Here is a 17,370-nt window from a genome sequence, read left to right on the forward strand (position 1 = left end):
AATCAGTGTTCCAATAACAGAAGCTCTCAGTTTCATAGAACTGTACGAACCCTTCTCAGCATCATTTTTCCCTGAGTTGTTTTTTGTATTGTTAGAATATATAAGTATTATTTTCTGGGTCACATGCATTTTCCCATTTGATTGAAGTAATAATCTGTTGCATTCTAATCCTAATGTACTTCTAGGAGTATACACTACTACTACTACCAGAGACTTTTTCTAATACATTTTATATATTGCATATATGATATTTTGTAAAATATAACGTATAAAATTTTGAAGAAATATAATTTACCTCATGGAGAACAAAATTAATGGTGCTGCTGCTGTTGTTATTATGTTTGTGTAATGAGCTTGGGTGCCCTGGTAATGTTGTGCTATGTACAAATACAGAGAAAATGAACTGCCTTTGTTTGGAAGAACTTAGAATATATACATTTCATTCAGGTATACATGTTCCACTATAAGGTGACATGGATTTTGTATACTAAGTTATTTATAAATAAATTATGTCCATACTGAATGACTTGAGAAAAAATATTTTTAAAGGGAAATTCAATGGGATTTAGTATCACTACATGGGATTTTAGACTGTGGGATATAGGCTCCCTTGAAATTCAAGCCTTGTGATTTGTAAAATCATATTTTATTAAATGTTCAGAGTTGTGAATCTAAAATAAGTTGTCATTGCTTCCTTTCAGTGTTATTGGTATAATCAACTTGCTGTGTTTGAAGGAAGTAAGGGATTAGCTATTTCTTCTTTAATGCATTCCTGAATCGTCTGACATACTTTGATTGAACACACATGATATTTCCTTTACCTTTCACGGATTTTTACTCAGACCATTGCCTGTTAGAATGGAATAAGAGATGAGTATAACTATCTCATAAAAACAGTGTTATTTTTTCAAGAGCATTAATTACTGTATATATAATTTAAAATGTTTAAAATTAATTGTGATGGATAGGAGAAAATTAAAAATGGATTCAGAATACAGAGACTTTCTTGTATGTAATTTGTGAAGGAGGAGAGCAGGAGAAAAGATTGTTTGCTGTCTTACAATGATTAGATAAAAAGCAAGAATAATTACCAGCTCAGTGGGTAGGCTGGTACAAAGGAAGAAACACTCATCAAGCAGTTGTTTTTTCAGCTTCAGCAGATTGTGCACATAAACATACACACACACACCCTGGTGGGTTTAGCTATCCTGTAAAATCTGATGAATTATCTTCGTGGCACATTTTGATGAATATTGTTTCATATGATTGGTTGACGCTACTTCAGTTTTTAAATTGTCTCAGACTTTACTAGTAGCTGCCACTCAAATTAAGGTTAACAAGGTAGGTACAGAAAAGACAAGTGTATTTTCCCAAGTCTTTCCAAATCAAGCTTGTTACCAGCATGAAATACAATGATGACTCTATGAATAATTCTTAATAATCTCGAGTATAAAATGCAGACCAATCTGGAGAAACTGCAGTGACATAAGCTTCTGTTTCTCCATTTGGTATTCTGGAGTTTGTTCACGTAAGTTATTACTTCTTTTATCAACTATTTATTCAAGTAAATTTCAAAGCAGACCTAGGAGTTCTGCAAATATGGTATAGAGTAAACACATTAATATTAAACACGATGTTATTTTATCAGAAATTCCTTGATGTACCTAATATTCTTTGTCAAAATGCTCTGAAGGGTATTGCATACATTGCTCACCAGGAGAGGACATTTGGAAAAACAGGTTACAGAAATCCTGACTTGGTATCCAAGACAGCAATGACCAGAACAACACAAAAGACCAAATTATATATTTGAATATAACAATGTAATTACACAGAAGAAATGCTGAATTAAACTGTCACCATGGAGGAAATAAAGAAGCCAGCATTGAATGCAACCCCCTGCTCTAAAAAAAAAAAAAAAAAAAAATTCTTCAGCAGCCAGTAGTAACACAAATACAGAATTAGGCTTTTCAAATAAAATAGTTCAATGGCTAAAGCCCAGCTCAATAATGCATGTTTACTAGGAGTAAAATTCTCCCATGAGGGTTGCACAGATTCTTGAGTCTGAATCCAATAAAACACTAAGATCTCTTTCTCCTGTGGCTTTTGAGATTTCAAATGGCTACAATTCTTGTTTGTGTGGTGGACATCATTACATGTAAGAAGAAGACATGACATTAACAGAAAGTAACACTGGAAATATACCAGCAAAGACTGGAGATGAGGAGTGGGATTTTAAAAGTGTCCATCTTCCACTCATTTCGTCCTAGCAATAGGCATTGGGACTGTAGATTCAAGGGTTAGTGTCAGGAGAGCAGAAACACTGAAATTCAAGGTTAACATCACCTTGGTATCAAAGCAGGCTTTAACGTTTTTTGTCCCATGTTTTCTGTTCTCTGTCACTTAAATCAATGCTTTATTCTCTTTAAACAAGAATAATGTGTAATATAAGCCAAAAACTGCACATACCCTTTCATTCCTTTTTTTTTTTTTCCTAGCTCCATAAAAACTTTCACGTCCTGTAATGGCTTAAGGAACAAAACTATTTGCCCACTAAACAGTATGGTGTAATTTAGTTAATAGACTGACCACGCTTCTTTAAATGAAAGATCAAAATTTTGTACCTAATCCCTTTCTCATTGGTACCAATTTTAAACCAATCCTGTATGTATTGTATGACATTTTTCTGCTATATCAGTTTGTTTTTCTCAGGGAGGCACAGCCCATGCTTGAATTTAAATAAATCTTTGAAGTTAGAAACACTCAGACCCAGAATTTGTTACAGGGAAATGCCCATCAGCTGAATGATTTCCAGATATTTCTTTGTTTAAAAATAAACCCATCTCTCATCCATAGCTAGCATTATGGTAGGGAGAAGAGATGAATGTGAAGCATAAGACAATAATCCTTGAGCAGATGAGGAAAGCAAAAGATTTTCCCAAAACAGAAGTATAATCTGTCTTCTATCGACTCACATAATCTATGCAAATTTGCACTGTTCAGCAAACCAGTAAGTGTGGTCACACTAAAGATGGATGTTCCATGCAGGGAAAGGCAATGCTTATCCAGATGCTGCAAAGCTATCTTAATCTGTGGCTCCTTTAGACCAAGAACAAGGCAGATTGCCCACAACCACAGCTAGTAGTTCAAATGTCAAACTTCTGTCTTAAATGTATTACAGAGGCAGCAATAGCTGACAGGCAATCCAAGTGTAGAGGATAAGTGGATAATGGAAATTCCAGGAGAGATCCTTTACAACAATTGAGGAATGCCAAAGGTGAAAAGAAAAGCTAAAGTCACTTGGGTGAGAATGTTTGTGAATACTGCTGTGACAATGCTGTTTACAGCATTGCAAATTCAGTATTATAAAATAGTGCAAATTCAGTATTGTTTCTGTCATCTTCCTGTTCCCCTGCCAGCCTTGAAATTCACAATTCTCTTCCATTTTTGTCTACATTACTGGAAATGCACACTACAGCAACAACATCAAGTGAACATATGATCCACTCAGGAAAAAATAAGAAAAGTAGCCATGGATTCTCAGATGCTGTCTCATGTCCAAATGCATTGAAATTCTACTGCTTGCCAAGGTAATACAGAAAGCTGTAAGACCATTTTATTTATGCTGGTCCTGCATGAACACAGTCCTTCAAGAGTCAGCGCCAGTGCCTGTTGGGCTTACTGGGCCAGGTGGCAGAACACAACTCTTCAAATAGCTCTAACTTGTGCTCTGTTTTGTGACACATTTGGATACAGTAATGCCAATGGAAAGATCTGACCTCACATTGCTTCTGCAAGGTCATTCCCATTTGTACAACTCACCTTTGAGGGAACAAGTGAAGATTTATTTGCTTTTCCTTTTTATCTATGAAGCTGGACGGGAGAGCCGAGAAAATTTTTAGAGAAGTCCTGTTGTGAAGCACAGGGGTAGGACAGAACAGCTCAGCTAGACAGCATCATTTTTAAAATGAATTCCCTTGTTTAATGTAAGTTTTAACCATTATCACACTGACAGCTGGGGTGCTGAATAAGTCTGTTCATGATATGAACTTGCATTTGCATGTGTACGTGCTTATGTGTAATTTACATAGGTTTTTTTGAGATACATCACAATTTGCATCACTTTTTCTAAAGTGCTTGCAACATACCAGATGGAATAATTGTGTTACTTGTCTGAAGGTTTATTTTAAAACAAGATCTAGTACAGTGTTTTATTTATAATGACAGAGAAAAATAAAAAGTAAGACATGAAGGATCTGTATGAAATACTATTTTATTTTACCACAGTTCTCATATGACATTTTACCTCTGTGAACAATTGTTGCTCATCTTCTCTCTGGACTGAAAAACACCTTTCTGCATATCCCAGGTTGCATTATAACAAGGTCAAATGCCCTCTATAAGCACAAAAAATAGAAATGGTCATTGAAAATGTCATGCTCCAACAATAGTCTCAGTTTCTTCAAAAGAAAACACAAGTACACCTGCAGCAAATGGCTTAAGGAGAAAAAATACTGTTTAAGAAAAATCTCTGTTTTATTAAGAGGAGTTCAGTATATCAGAGTCCACTTTAAATGAGCTTCTTGAAGAGAAACTTAACTATATGAAGATTGGCTTCAGATATCTTCCTTCAGATACCCACACTACCTCATAAAAAGACATACTGGGCACTTTTACAAAACATTACAGCAAAAGTATCCCCAGTTTTGCTTCAGAGTATACTGACCAAAAGACAGACTGGTATGATTTACACACACAAATAAAATTGCCAAAAAAATCTCCCTGCGCCACCTGATTCTCTTGCAAAGCTGTGTGAAGTTAAACAAAGTCTAAATTTCAAGTGCTATTATTATACTTCCCCCCGTATCTTCTGAAGGCCTAAAAAGTGCAAGCCCACCTACACACACCTCTTCCTGGTATGGTAAGCATAAGCTCTCTCCTCAGATGAAAAGAAACAAGCAAGGCTCTGCAGACTGTCACATAGCTAAAATGATGACAGTACTCCATGTGTTTTATAGATTCTTTGGGGGAGGTTCCACATCTTTTAAGATTTGCATAATCTGCAGGAAAAACAAGGGCAAATAATCCTTCTGAAACTATTTTGCTAGGCTATCCTAAGAAAAGGAATGGAATTACTAAAAATTGTTCTAAGAACTGCTGGAGAAGCTAACGACCTTATGAAGTATTGCATCACCCCGCTCCTTTGCCCAAATGAACTATAACTTTCGCAAACAGATTTTGACTATAAATGAATTTTATATAATTAAAATTTACAGTAGATTAGGGATGAGGTAAACTTTGTATTTGTTGTAAATTTAAACAAATTACCGCCTTACTTCTGGTACACGTAACTGTTTTCACATATGCTCCTTAAAATTTTATAGTGATTTCCTGTATAACAGTGCTGAGTCACAAGGACATCACTATTCATGGATACAAGCACTGAAAATGAGATACTCCTTTCCTGCAGCAAATAGCACATCATGCCTTTTTCATCACTTACCTCTCCTTAGTACCTACCTACAATGCACACAAAATTTATGTAAGAAAACAAATACAAAGTCCTAAAGCAAGTCCTCTTAAAAAAACACCACTAAAAGATACCATGTTCACTCTGCAGAAATGATGCCAATGGCAACAGCTGTAAAAATCTATCATTCCTCATGTCTTTGTGAAGCTGAGAATATGTATAGACCATTAGCTTGAGTGTCATGCCACTATTCCTGAATACAGCAGTATTATTCAGAGGGAATTAGCTGTAACTATACCAGTAGGAGGGTATTTGCATGATGAAAGGAGTACAGATGTTCAAAAAGACTTTTCAACGTTTTGGAAACTGAGAGTTTGTTAGACCAAATCTATAGCAAAACTGCTGCTGATGTTCTTTCTTTTAAAGGCAGTACTGCATATAGCATTAGGATACTGTGTAACACACAACAGCAACGAAATATAGGAAAAGCTTAATTTACCGCGGTATTTTACTTTAAATACTACTTTTGTAAAGCAGCTTTCCATTTTCTTGAAGGCCATTCTGTTTTTTTTTTTTTTTTTTTCTGATTAAAATGTTCAGAAAAATAGCTTACCCTGGAACAATCTCTCTGGAAAAATTTACGTTCTCTAGGTAGACACAGTACTAGTCAGAATATTTGTTCAAGAAAACACCAGGAGACTAAACTCCCATGGGAAAATCAGGAACAAATTGTTTGGATGTTAGGACAGCACTCCACTGCCTTCTTGAGTTTTTCTAACTCCTACCCATTCCTCCCTTATTGACAGCAGTAATTTGTAGACTGTAAAGTATGACCTTTGGAACAGTGTCAACACTGGGCACCACAGCTGTTACCTGACCTCTGCTCCCAGTAACAAGACCAGTCAACTTTTGGAAGATAGGGACAGTACGGAAGAGCGAGATAGCTATGAAATAAACAGACTACAGCGCAGAGCCATCTGTCAGCCACTTTGGTGAAATGTTTCTCGGTTTCAATGCCCTGATTGCTTGTGATTAACATACTTTGCCTCTCTCTCAATCCATCATCTGTAAAGAGAAAACACTCTACACTGAGAGTAACAACAAAAGGTATAGACTGCAGAAAACATATAAAATGTAATTTAGTGAATAAATTATTCTAGTATAGATAGAATTAAGGCAGAAAGCAACCAGAGGCACTGACAAGGGGAAAGGGGTATGTTATACAATGCAGTCTGAAAGAAGGTGGGATGTGTTAAGTTAGCAAGATACAGATGGCAGGAAATGTAGAGAAGAAAACGATGACATTAATGGCTTGCACAGGCTGTAAAGGGAAAAAAAAAAAAAAAAAGAGGAAGCAGGTTGAAAAAAAAAAGAAAGGAAGACAGAAAGATAAAAGAAAAAAGAAGTGATGCTGGAGAGGCAAGTTAAAGGTTATATCCATGAGGTAAACTGCAGAAAATCCGTATAGATTTCTGAAAGAAAGAGGTGGTTTTGAGCTGTATTCTTAAAGGACCGAGGAGTCATTTCAAGGTGATCTACTTCTATTCTTAGTCTGAGCGATAAGATTGGTTGCAGCATTCTGCAGGTAAGAAGATGAAAGAGGAGGACTTAGACAAAAAGGTAACAAAAGAGAATTAAAGGGAATGTAAAGACAAATAGGCCTGAGGATTTCAATGCTGTTGGACACTGCATCAGACCAGAAGTACATGCTGACAGTGGGAAAAGAAGCACAATTTGGCATCTTGGACACCATGGCTAAGTGAAGTCAGAGACAAGTAAAGCTGCCATATAGAGTTCTCCTTACTTCTGTAATATAACATCTATAGCATTTTCCATGATTAATTCCAAAATGAAGCCAGCAAACCAAGCAGCAATAGAAAACCAACAAATCTTGCCAGCTATCCACACTATCTGCTAATTGTGAATGTGTTCTGTAACTGCCAGAATGTGCATTAATCTGATTCTAACATTATTTAACAACCTCTCGGTTTAACAACCTATCTCTTGTTTAAAAATATATCTTAGTTTGAAACAGCATAGTATAATTAAAATTTTCCTGAAGTAATACATAGTGTTTACATTTGTATTTTACACAGTATAGGCTCGGCACTTCTGAATACTGACGTTTTCAACATGTGCTTGCTTCCTGCAAGATCAAACACTTTGGAGTATCCAGAAGTCAGTGAGAAACAGTATACACTGGCCTAAGAAAGAGTTAATGTACTACTGACATACATATTATTTCTAGCTCTCTCACACTTCTTGGTAGAAGAAGTTGTGTTTTGTTTCTTTAATGATATTTACTCAGCTAAAGAATTGTATGCAAACTTTGTTCTGAATTAAAAAAAAAAAAAAAGTAACAAAAACATTTTTGAAATAAATTTCTTACCAGTCTTTCAAAAGTGCCTTTTTCCCTTCTTGGAAACACACCTGATACTTACTTTGTTTTCAGCTTCCTGGTTTACAGACTTCTCAGCATATTAACTTTTTGGCCTTTCAGACATATGTCTGTTGACCTTATGGACTGTTGCCTTTATGAGTTTTTACCATATGTCCGGATCCCACAGCAACTGCAGCAGTGGATTACCGCAAAGGCGTTAGAGATAAGAAGTGACATCATGCACCATTGTTAGGCCCTTGCTAACTCAGCAACACAAACATCCATGCATTCAGACACTTGATGGATTTCCTCTCCGTGCTGTGTTCCAGTTGTAGCTGACATGACTTACAGGACAGTCATCGAATTACCCGAACGCTGAATTCTCCAGTAGCAGTTCTAATTCTGATATGAAATGCTTCTGTTAGATACTTATGTGGTATGCTGAGAGCTGTAATCTCTATGTGTAATCCTCTTTCTGTCGTGACGTAGCATTTGAGTTGGACGTCTGATAGTGCTCCTCTCTTCTACAGACAAAAAAAAGGCAGCTAAATCACCACAGGGTCATGAAATTACTGCTGAAATATTAAGCTGTCTGTATCACAATACTGACGCTTTCCACAGAAATGGAAATGAACGTGCTAAGTATGTTTATCAAAGAGACACGCCATGGCACCCTGCTCACAGAAAGGCATGCAAGTGCCGCACACACACAGGTCTCCCCATTACCCTTCAGTACTCCTGTGTATGCGGTGGCCCTGAACATCATGCCCTTTGCAAGCAAAGCCCAGAAACATAACTTTCGTCCACAATGGTGTCTTTTTCCCAGCACCGTGTCAGAATCAGTACCTCCAGACACACAACAGGCGCTGGATCACGCCAAGGGAAAACCTCGCCTCCCCCGGGGCGGCCTCCCGCTGCCCCCCGCTCACAAAATGGCGCTCCCGGGCCCCGGACGCGGCGCGGGGCGGTACGGCACGGCCGGGTTTCTCCCCTCACCGCTTTCTGAAGGGCTTTCGGGACGGGCTGCCGCCGTCCTCCTCTCGTCGCGGACCGGGGGCACCAGTGGCTGTCACAGCAGCAGCCCGGCGCCACCTGGCGGGCGGCGGGGCCGGGTCTGGGTCCGGAGGAAGCGAGGGAGGGAGGCCGGGAGCACGGCTGTGGCTGCGCCCTGAGGAGAGCCTCAGGGATGGCAGCAGCCGCGGGGGCACCGGGCTGGGCTGTAACTCGCTGGTCCAGGCGCTGCCTGCAGCCCTGCTCGCAGGTCGGCGGCTCCAAGCCCTGCTAAGCCCTCCGGGTGGGATTGGGGTTCTCTGGAGATTAAGGTGTCTTTGGTTTTACCTTGGCTGAGGCTGCCTCCTTAGAGGATTAATGTAGGAGGCAGCGGGCTGATGTTCCCTCCGCACCTCTGCAACGTAAGAATTAGATTGCTATTAAATGCCTTCGTCTTTGGTGAAAACCTCACAGCTTTGTCTCATTTAGTAGCTGGATGCTTTGGAGCATCATGGTAATCCATCGGCTGTGTGAGATACTTAGCTTTATCCTTCGGTATTAGCCTTCCTTCTTGGAAATGGAAGGGGTAATGTGCCTGTGGAGGCTGTGCTGGCAACCGTGTCTGGGCTGGCTAACAGGCCCACTAGGCAGCACAGCAATTCACATCTTGATCTTCCACACACTGACAGCTGCAGCACATGGGGGCATGGTCCTCCAGGACCATAACAGGCTGCAATATGAACTGGAATCCGCAGGAGGATAGCTGACCATCATTGACAGGTTATAGGAACACGCTGCGTGCTGAATTCTTTAGAAAAAGTAATTCCATTTCAAAAATCTGCATTGAGCATATGCGTCCAGTCACAAGCAAACATTCTTCTCATGTTAGTCTGTTGTGCTGCAGGAATTCCCTTGACCTGCCTCAATACCTTTGTACGTCATGAGCTCTTCAGGACCAGGACAAACAGCTGTGTTTTTTTTTTTGTCTAAGAAAGCAGAAAACACACAATAGATGATAACAGATAAGAAATATTGACATGGTGTTATCATGTGTATGTATTCTTAAGGGCTAAGGAATTGTTCCAGATCTGTACATGTTTGGAGACCAGAGATGCTTGAAAATGTTCTCTGTTTTTAAAATGTCAGTTCTTCACTGTAAAAACCTCCACAGAAATATCCCAATTCAGGATGAATAAATATATAAATAAATAAATATTAATAGATAAAGTAACTAAGGTATTTGAAATTTCAGTAATTTTGGAAAGCAATGTTTTATATTTTTCTGTATAGTATTTTTTCTGTTTTCTGTTTTTTTTTTTTTTTTTGATTTTGTACAATAAAAACCTTAAAAGCTGGGAATATGCATTGGTTTGCAAACCCTTCAGATTCTTCTTTCACTCTCTTTTTTTTTTTTTCTTTTTCCACTCCAAGTTTAATTGTGGAGATCTGCTAATATTGTGAGATAACTCCTTTTATTTTATCAGAATTTTCTTTGTAATAGTGGACTTTGTGTTTTCTACATTCACTATGGACAGAGAGCTTCTAAAATTTGCAAATTATCTACATACTACAATGTTGCAGGTTGCAGTATTGCAATATTTTCCCTGGTTTATTTTTATAAGCAATAAAACATGGGAAATTCTGTAAGCCAGCTTTCTCTGTGATTTGTTGGTTAATTTCTCTCTAAAGCCTTTTTCTGAGGGTAGATAGGGAGACTAGTACCACCACATTTATTTTCTTTTCTGATTTATGCATGGACAATTGTACTGGATCTCATTCTTTAATGTTATCTCTGGGACACACACAGGACTGACTGCTTTCTCTTCAAATCTGCCCAGTGCTGCAACTTCTTAATCAGAGCTGACCAGTAACTTTTCTATATACTTGGAGGGTGGGAAATACCTGAACTTACATGCTTATAAAGGTAGAATGGTTGCTGGTAGACTTCTCTATCTTGAAACTAAATGAGATGTTGCTGCAATGAAAACATTCTTCACTACTTAGTTTTCAGATGATATATTAAAATATTGTTACTGAGAAAATAAACACATTTTGTGGGAAAGAGTCAGGAAGCAGTAAAAAGAGATAAAGAAAGTTGAGCATAATTTTTCATGTTACAGCAATTGTTTTAAGTGAGAAAATTGTGTTTTGTATCCTTGTTAACTGGCTTAGTTTGAATAAGCAATCTGACTGGCCATGGAAGATTAAGAGCTCAATAAATAAAAAAATATTCAGGCTGTGTATGTATTCCACTTTCTTTGCCAGAAAACAAATTAGCTTTAAACATGTAATAGAATAAATAAAATTGGCTTGGCTTTTGCAGTAGGATCTGCAAGGGTTATAGAATTTACACAGAACTTTCAGATTCTGCCAACGATCTCCTGAAGTTTGACACAGAAAAGATATGGCCACACTCAGGAGTTTCAGGAGGATAAGGCAGTGTCTTACAATCAATAGTACAGTAGGTTATCAACAAACATAACAAGATGGCTTGATTCATAGTCGGTCAATATGCATATCCAGTTTAATATTTTCAAGTTGTTATACACAATGACTGTATAAAAATCAATTACTTTTTTCTTCAAGATTTAGCAAAATTGCCATCTGGTTTGCTAGTTACATCAATAAAATATTACAGGTGCTGTTACTGAAACAGAATGAAGATAAGTAGCAAGATAATTCCTGTAATAGCTCCTAGACAGATTTTTGTTGGCGAAAAAAAATCAATCTCCAGCAAATGAATTATGCCATCCTATTTATTTTTTGAAAGCTTACATTCTGAGTGTTCAGACCCTGTGCTAATTATGAAGTTTGTATCATTTTAAAATCAGTTGTTCTGTGAAGACAAGTACTGACGGGTCTGGTCTCCTACAGATAAAAAAAATGATGCTGAACTAACATGGGAGTTATCTGATGTGGGGCACACCATGCTGCTCTTTTCTCAGTGAAGTCTGTCCTACTTGCTACCTTCAAAACACATAGAAACATTAAAATTCTGAGGCAGACAGACAAAAAATTGGATTAATTAGGAAAGCAAACTGCAGACATGTCAAGTTTTACCATGGAATTTGAATATTATAACTTTCTACTAGTTTGGCAGCATCATTTTGGGGATCCGTTCACTTTTAAATGAAGTGATATCTGAGAACTGTCAGAAATTTACCTTCTTCATAAACCAGCTTTCATTAAAAAATATTTGTCTTTCTTAAACTTATTTTAATAAAAGGGATAAAAATGTCAGTAGAAAACCATCAACTTCATTTCCATTTCCAATACAAGTGCAGACTTTGTAACTTCAGCCAAAGTACATACCCAATACATTTCTGCTGTGCGGTTCTGAGCAAGGAGGACCCTGGTGTTTTCTGTGCAGGAATGTTATCAGTGTTAGGCAGTTGTCCTGAGTTCCCTAAGGTGGTAACAGCTGAGGCTACATAATTACAGGCTGGATATCTATAGGGAGACATCCAAATTCCTTCCTAGCTATTTACTTGAAAAACTCATTCTAACACTACCTACATATACCTATAGACCTATATACCTATAACACTACCTATATACCTTGTAGTGTAAAAATTCAGGTACTCTTGATTTTGAGAAAAACTGCACAGGGAAAGTTATGAGAGACTAGAATCTATTAAATGTAAACTACGCATTTTGGTGCTGAAAGGACTTTCATGCCTATATCAAGCCTGTATGAAAATCTTAATCATAGTATCTACAGGTCAGATCACCGTAGGTGATAAGGCAGTCACCATCTAAAATATGTTTATCCCTCTTTGTTAAGCCAGGACATATTTTGGTACATATCATTGTGGACGTAGTTAAAAAATTCTTTAGAGCATCCAAATTCAGTAACAATAAAATGCTGAAATAGTGAGGAAAAAAAAAAAAAAAAAAGATTCCAAGCCCTACACAGTGGTGTCACTCACTCTACAGGCTGGAGATTTCATAACTTGAGTAGTGAAGACTGGAAATGGAAAAAAACTCTGTTCACTCTACCTATATTTTTTTTTTTAAATCAATCTTCTTGTTGACACAGATACACACGTCCTCACAAAAAGCAGGCAGTTTTCAAAATAATCTTTTTTTTTCTTTTTTTTTTAATACTTTCTGAACAACTGCTCTACTGCTTTGCAGCTGTTTGGTCAAGGACCTTTTTCAGTGCAACAAAGGATAATAAGAAAGGGAGAAAGCCATAAACAAGAAAACACAGGGACAAAAAAATGACCAACAAAGGATAAGGGAGGCAGTGATGGCAAACAAACCTGGTCAGCCACACGGATTGATAAGCGCATGGGAGAGGGTGAGAAGACTAATCCAGCAAGGTTATTTGATAGGGGACCTGTTCTGCTGGGAAGCTAAGGGGAGAGGAGGAAGGAGTGGGGGCAGCACCTAATTCTGCCCTGCCCTGGGCATATGTGGGGGACCCACATTTGCCGGCAAACTTTGGCTATATACTTTATAGCCTGAGTATGGTCTGCTACTTTATTGTGAGATATAAATAAATGCAATTTAGAGTGTACTCAGCCTCTTTAATGAAACTTTAATTTGTTTCAGTTGCCCTGGGAATTTTTCAGTATTTATGTTTCATTTACTACTCTTAGTTATCCTGCAGAGCTCAGTTTTTGTTAACCCATTCCAAAAGATGCATTAGGAGGCCTGGGCAAAAGAAGCATGACCAACTCACTAATACATAGGATACAGCTGATACAAGTTCCCACTTCACATTTCAGAACATACGTAGTTTTAACAAAATGTTGCCTAATTAATGTCTATATTCATTAAGAGTACATGAGGTCAGAGTTGATAATCCCAGAAATCCGTGTTTGTAGTTTAGATTCAGTGGGTGACAAAGATAATAAAAGGTTCAGATGGTGTCATGAAAATTCACAGCCTCTTCAAAATATGAGAAAACATTCACTGTCATAAGCAGGAACAGGGATTTCTCCCCAGCCCATTTTCTTATGAGGCATGGATAAGACCATTGTTATTACACTGACATGTAGCTAGATAGTTGCAAGTAACTGCAATATAAAAGATACAGTTATAAGGCATTAGGTTATCAGCTATGACTAAAAGCTACCTCTCACTGGTAAAACATTTTTTTGAATATGGTTATTCTTTAATAACTAGTTTCACTATTCAACCAGATTTCAGGACTTTTTGATGTCTTGTAGCCATGTTTTAGCATCTGAGTTGATTATCTAGGCAATGTGACTTATTGCAGGTTACTTGGAATAAAATCATTTTCCATTTGTTCTTTTTTATTTATTTATTTTGTGTGTGTGTGTGTGTGTCCTCAGGGATGAAGAAAGGTCTGAAATAGCATATAGCTTATGTAGATGACAGTAGGCTGAGTCCCAGTGCTGTGGAAAGAACAATAAGTGATTAAGGCATGTGAAAGAGAAATTATTTGTATTAGGCTAGTTTAAAACCTTTGTTGAATTGTTTATACTTCTATTTCATTGATTCAAATACAGAAAAAAAAAATTGTTACAAAGAAATTCTCATACTGAATCAAGCCCAAACATGATAACATTTTTCAAATCTCCTTTGCAGTGACAGCAGGAATCAAAGGACCTCGGGGAAGCACTCTGAAGTACAAAGGTAGAGGTAATACTGTCTTAAAAAAAAAAAAAAAAAAAAAAAAAAAATTTAATCAATTAAAATATTGATTTTTGAATTAAAATATTTTATTCAATAAAATATTTTTAAATCTCCAGTTCTGCTCATGGACTTATAATCCTTCTTTCCATACTTACTGCAATGCAGTTATTATAAGGGACCGACTGCTGGCCAAAGCCAAGCCAATAAATGGGGGGGGGGGGGGGGGGGGGAACAACAGACAAACTGCTGTGCAACAGCAGCTGGAAGAGGGGAGTGAGAAATGTGAGAGAAACAGGCTGTCCCCCTGCAGCCCATGGGTCCCACACGGAGCAGATCTCCACGCTGCAGCCCATGGAGGAGCCCCCGGTAGAGCAGGTGGATGTGGCCTGGAGGAGGCTGCGGCCCCCTGAGAGCCCCCGCAGGAGCAGGCCCCGGGCCGGAGCTGCAGCCCGTGGAGAGGAGCCCACGCAGGAGCAGGGGGTCTGGGGGGAGCTGCCGCCCACCCGTGGGGGACCCGTGCTGGAGCAGTTTGCTCCTGGGGGATGGATGGACCCCGTGGTATGGAGCCATGTGGGAGCAGTTCTTGAAGAGCTGCTGCCTGTGGGCAGCCCCCCCCAGGCTCAGTTCGGGAAGGAGGCATCCCGTGGGAGGGACCCCACGGGGAGCAGGGGCAGGGAGTGACCATGAAGGAGCTGTGGAGATGAAGCATCAGGGACTGACCACAGCCCCCATTCCCCATTCCCCTGCGCTGCTTGTGGGGAGGAGGTGGAAGAGGGTGGATGAGGCAAAGGTGTTTGTAGCTTGCTTTTAGTTTCTCACTGCTCTAGCTTGTTGGAAATAGGTAATAACTTACATTAATCTCTCTATGCTGAGTTTGTTTTATTATTTATACTATTGTAAACCTAAACCTTATATACATTATGTATGTAAAGAACAAGGTATATCTTGTAACATCCTAATCCTTGTTCTTAAGCATAGCTACAGATAATATTACTTATAAGCAATGCTACTTTGCAGCAATACATCTTGGCTAATTTTACAATGTCTCAGCAAAATTATTTTAGCTAACTTAAAATGTTCTGCCTTCATTTTATTAAAATGAATCTTTTCCTGTTCTTGAGTGGCAGGTGAATTTTAGTACAATGGGCTTGCCTTAAGATTATCTGCTTTCCACTGGAACACAAAAAGCTTTCATTAATTTATAGCCATCTGAGTTTGGGGGGAGAGGGGGATGTACCTGCAGCAACCAGCACACACAGGACCCTGTCCCCAGGGGGCACAGCACTGTCCCCTCCTGCCCTGGGGCTGGCAGAGCCAGCAGGCCCTGATGCAGGCCCACAGGCAACGTCCCCAGGCCACCAGCATCTGTACATCCACTTTCCCCAGCCCCAGCACAGCCCCTCTGCCTGCCCGGCACCCCTGCCCACACCCCCAGCTTCTTGCCCACCCGCGGGGCCCCCGCACACCCACTGCTCCCCTCTCGGGCTGGCTGCACACACCAGTGCCCACACACTCGTCCCACCAGCACCCAAAATCACAAACCTCTGAGTCTGTGAATCACAAACACCCAGCACGGGCCCCCTGGGCTGGGCCAGCTCAAAGTTTGCTGGAGAATGTGGGTCCCCCACATATGCCCAGGGCAGGGCAGAATCAGATGCTGCCCCCATTCCTTCCTCCTCTCCCCTTAGCTTCCCAGCAGAACAGGTCCCCTATCAAATAACCTTGCTGGATTAGTCTTCTCACCCTCTCCCATGCGCTTATCAATCCGTGTGGCTGACCAGGTTTGTTTGCCATCACTGCCTCCCTTATCCTTTGTTGGTCATTTTTTTGTCCCTGTGTTTTCTTGTTTATGGCTTTCTCCCTTTCTTATTATCCTTTGTTGCACTGAAAAAGGTCCTTGACCAAACAGCTGCAAAGCAGCAGACACTCTCCCACTGCATACTTAAAGTCTGCAACAGAATTTTTTAGAGGAACCTACCATCATATTGTTTTTCATGTCTTCCTTTTACTACTCTGTCATACTTTCATTTGAATTCCTCTAGGAAAGTGGATGAACTTGACGGATGACCATAATATTCCTCTCCTGCTATAAAGCATAATAATCGAGAGTTGGGAGAAGAGGTGACACTCTGGATGTGGTGGTGTTCTGTATGTTCATAATAGGCATGGCATCAGTATGTCCAGCTACAGCTTGGCTTCCTGAGCAAAAAGCTTGGTTTGAATACTACCAACATTGAAAACATTAAAAAATTCTATGTGGCTCTCCCTTAGATACGTTAAATAATTCTCACATGACAAATCTGCCTATAAAATCACAAAATGGCTTGAGCTGGACGGGACCTGGAAGACCTTCTAGCTCTAACCCCCATGCCACAGGCAGAGATTATCTTCCGCTAGAGCCCAGCAGCTGCCCCACATTGGGTAAAGGCTAGTTTCAGATGGTTCCAAAAGGGACCGACTGCTGGCCAAAGCCAAGCCAATAAATGGGGGGGGGGGGGGGGGGGGGGGGGGGAACAACAGACAAACTGCTGTGCAACAGCAGCTGGAAGAGGGGAGTGAGAAATGTGAGAGAAACAGGCTGTCCCCCTGCAGCCCATGGGTCCCACATGGAGCAGATCTCCACGCTGCAGCCCCCCCCCCGTGGAGGAGCCCCCGGTGGAGCAGGTGGATGTGGCCTGGAGGAGGCTGCGGCCCACGGAGAGCCCCCGCAGGAGCAGGCCCCGGGCCGGAGCTGCAGCCCGTGGAGAGGAGCCCACGCAGGAGCAGGGGGTCTGGGGGGAGCTGCCGCCCACCCGTGGGGGACCCGTGCTGGAGCAGTTTGCTCCTGGGGGATGGATGGACCCTGTGGTACGGAGCCATGTGGGAGCAGTTCTTGAAGAGCTGCTGCCTGTGGGCAGCCCCCCCCAGGCTCAGTTCGGGAAGG

The 17,370-nt window shown here is 40.1% G+C and overlaps 1 long non-coding RNA gene across 2 annotated transcripts; it reads right to left on the reverse strand.

Annotated features, from left to right (window-relative positions):
- Positions 1 to 783: 783 nt before the first annotated feature.
- Positions 784 to 11,391, reverse strand: LOC308185596. Of its 2 annotated transcripts, XR_013943495.1 has the most exons (3): positions 8,847 to 11,391; positions 4,307 to 8,374; positions 784 to 850 (listed from the first exon to the last, which is right to left on the reverse strand). It is a non-coding gene; the product is annotated as an uncharacterized lncRNA (long non-coding RNA). The 2 variants fall into 2 exon arrangements; XR_013943496.1 differs by lacking the exon at positions 784 to 850 and having other exon boundaries at positions 6,015 to 8,374; positions 8,697 to 11,391.
- Between the last annotated feature and the right edge of the window lie 5,979 nt (positions 11,392 to 17,370).

This window comes from Anser brachyrhynchus (genome assembly GCF_964034855.1).
Source record: "Anser brachyrhynchus genome assembly, chromosome: Z".
Taxonomy (NCBI): Eukaryota; Metazoa; Chordata; class Aves; order Anseriformes; family Anatidae; genus Anser; species Anser brachyrhynchus.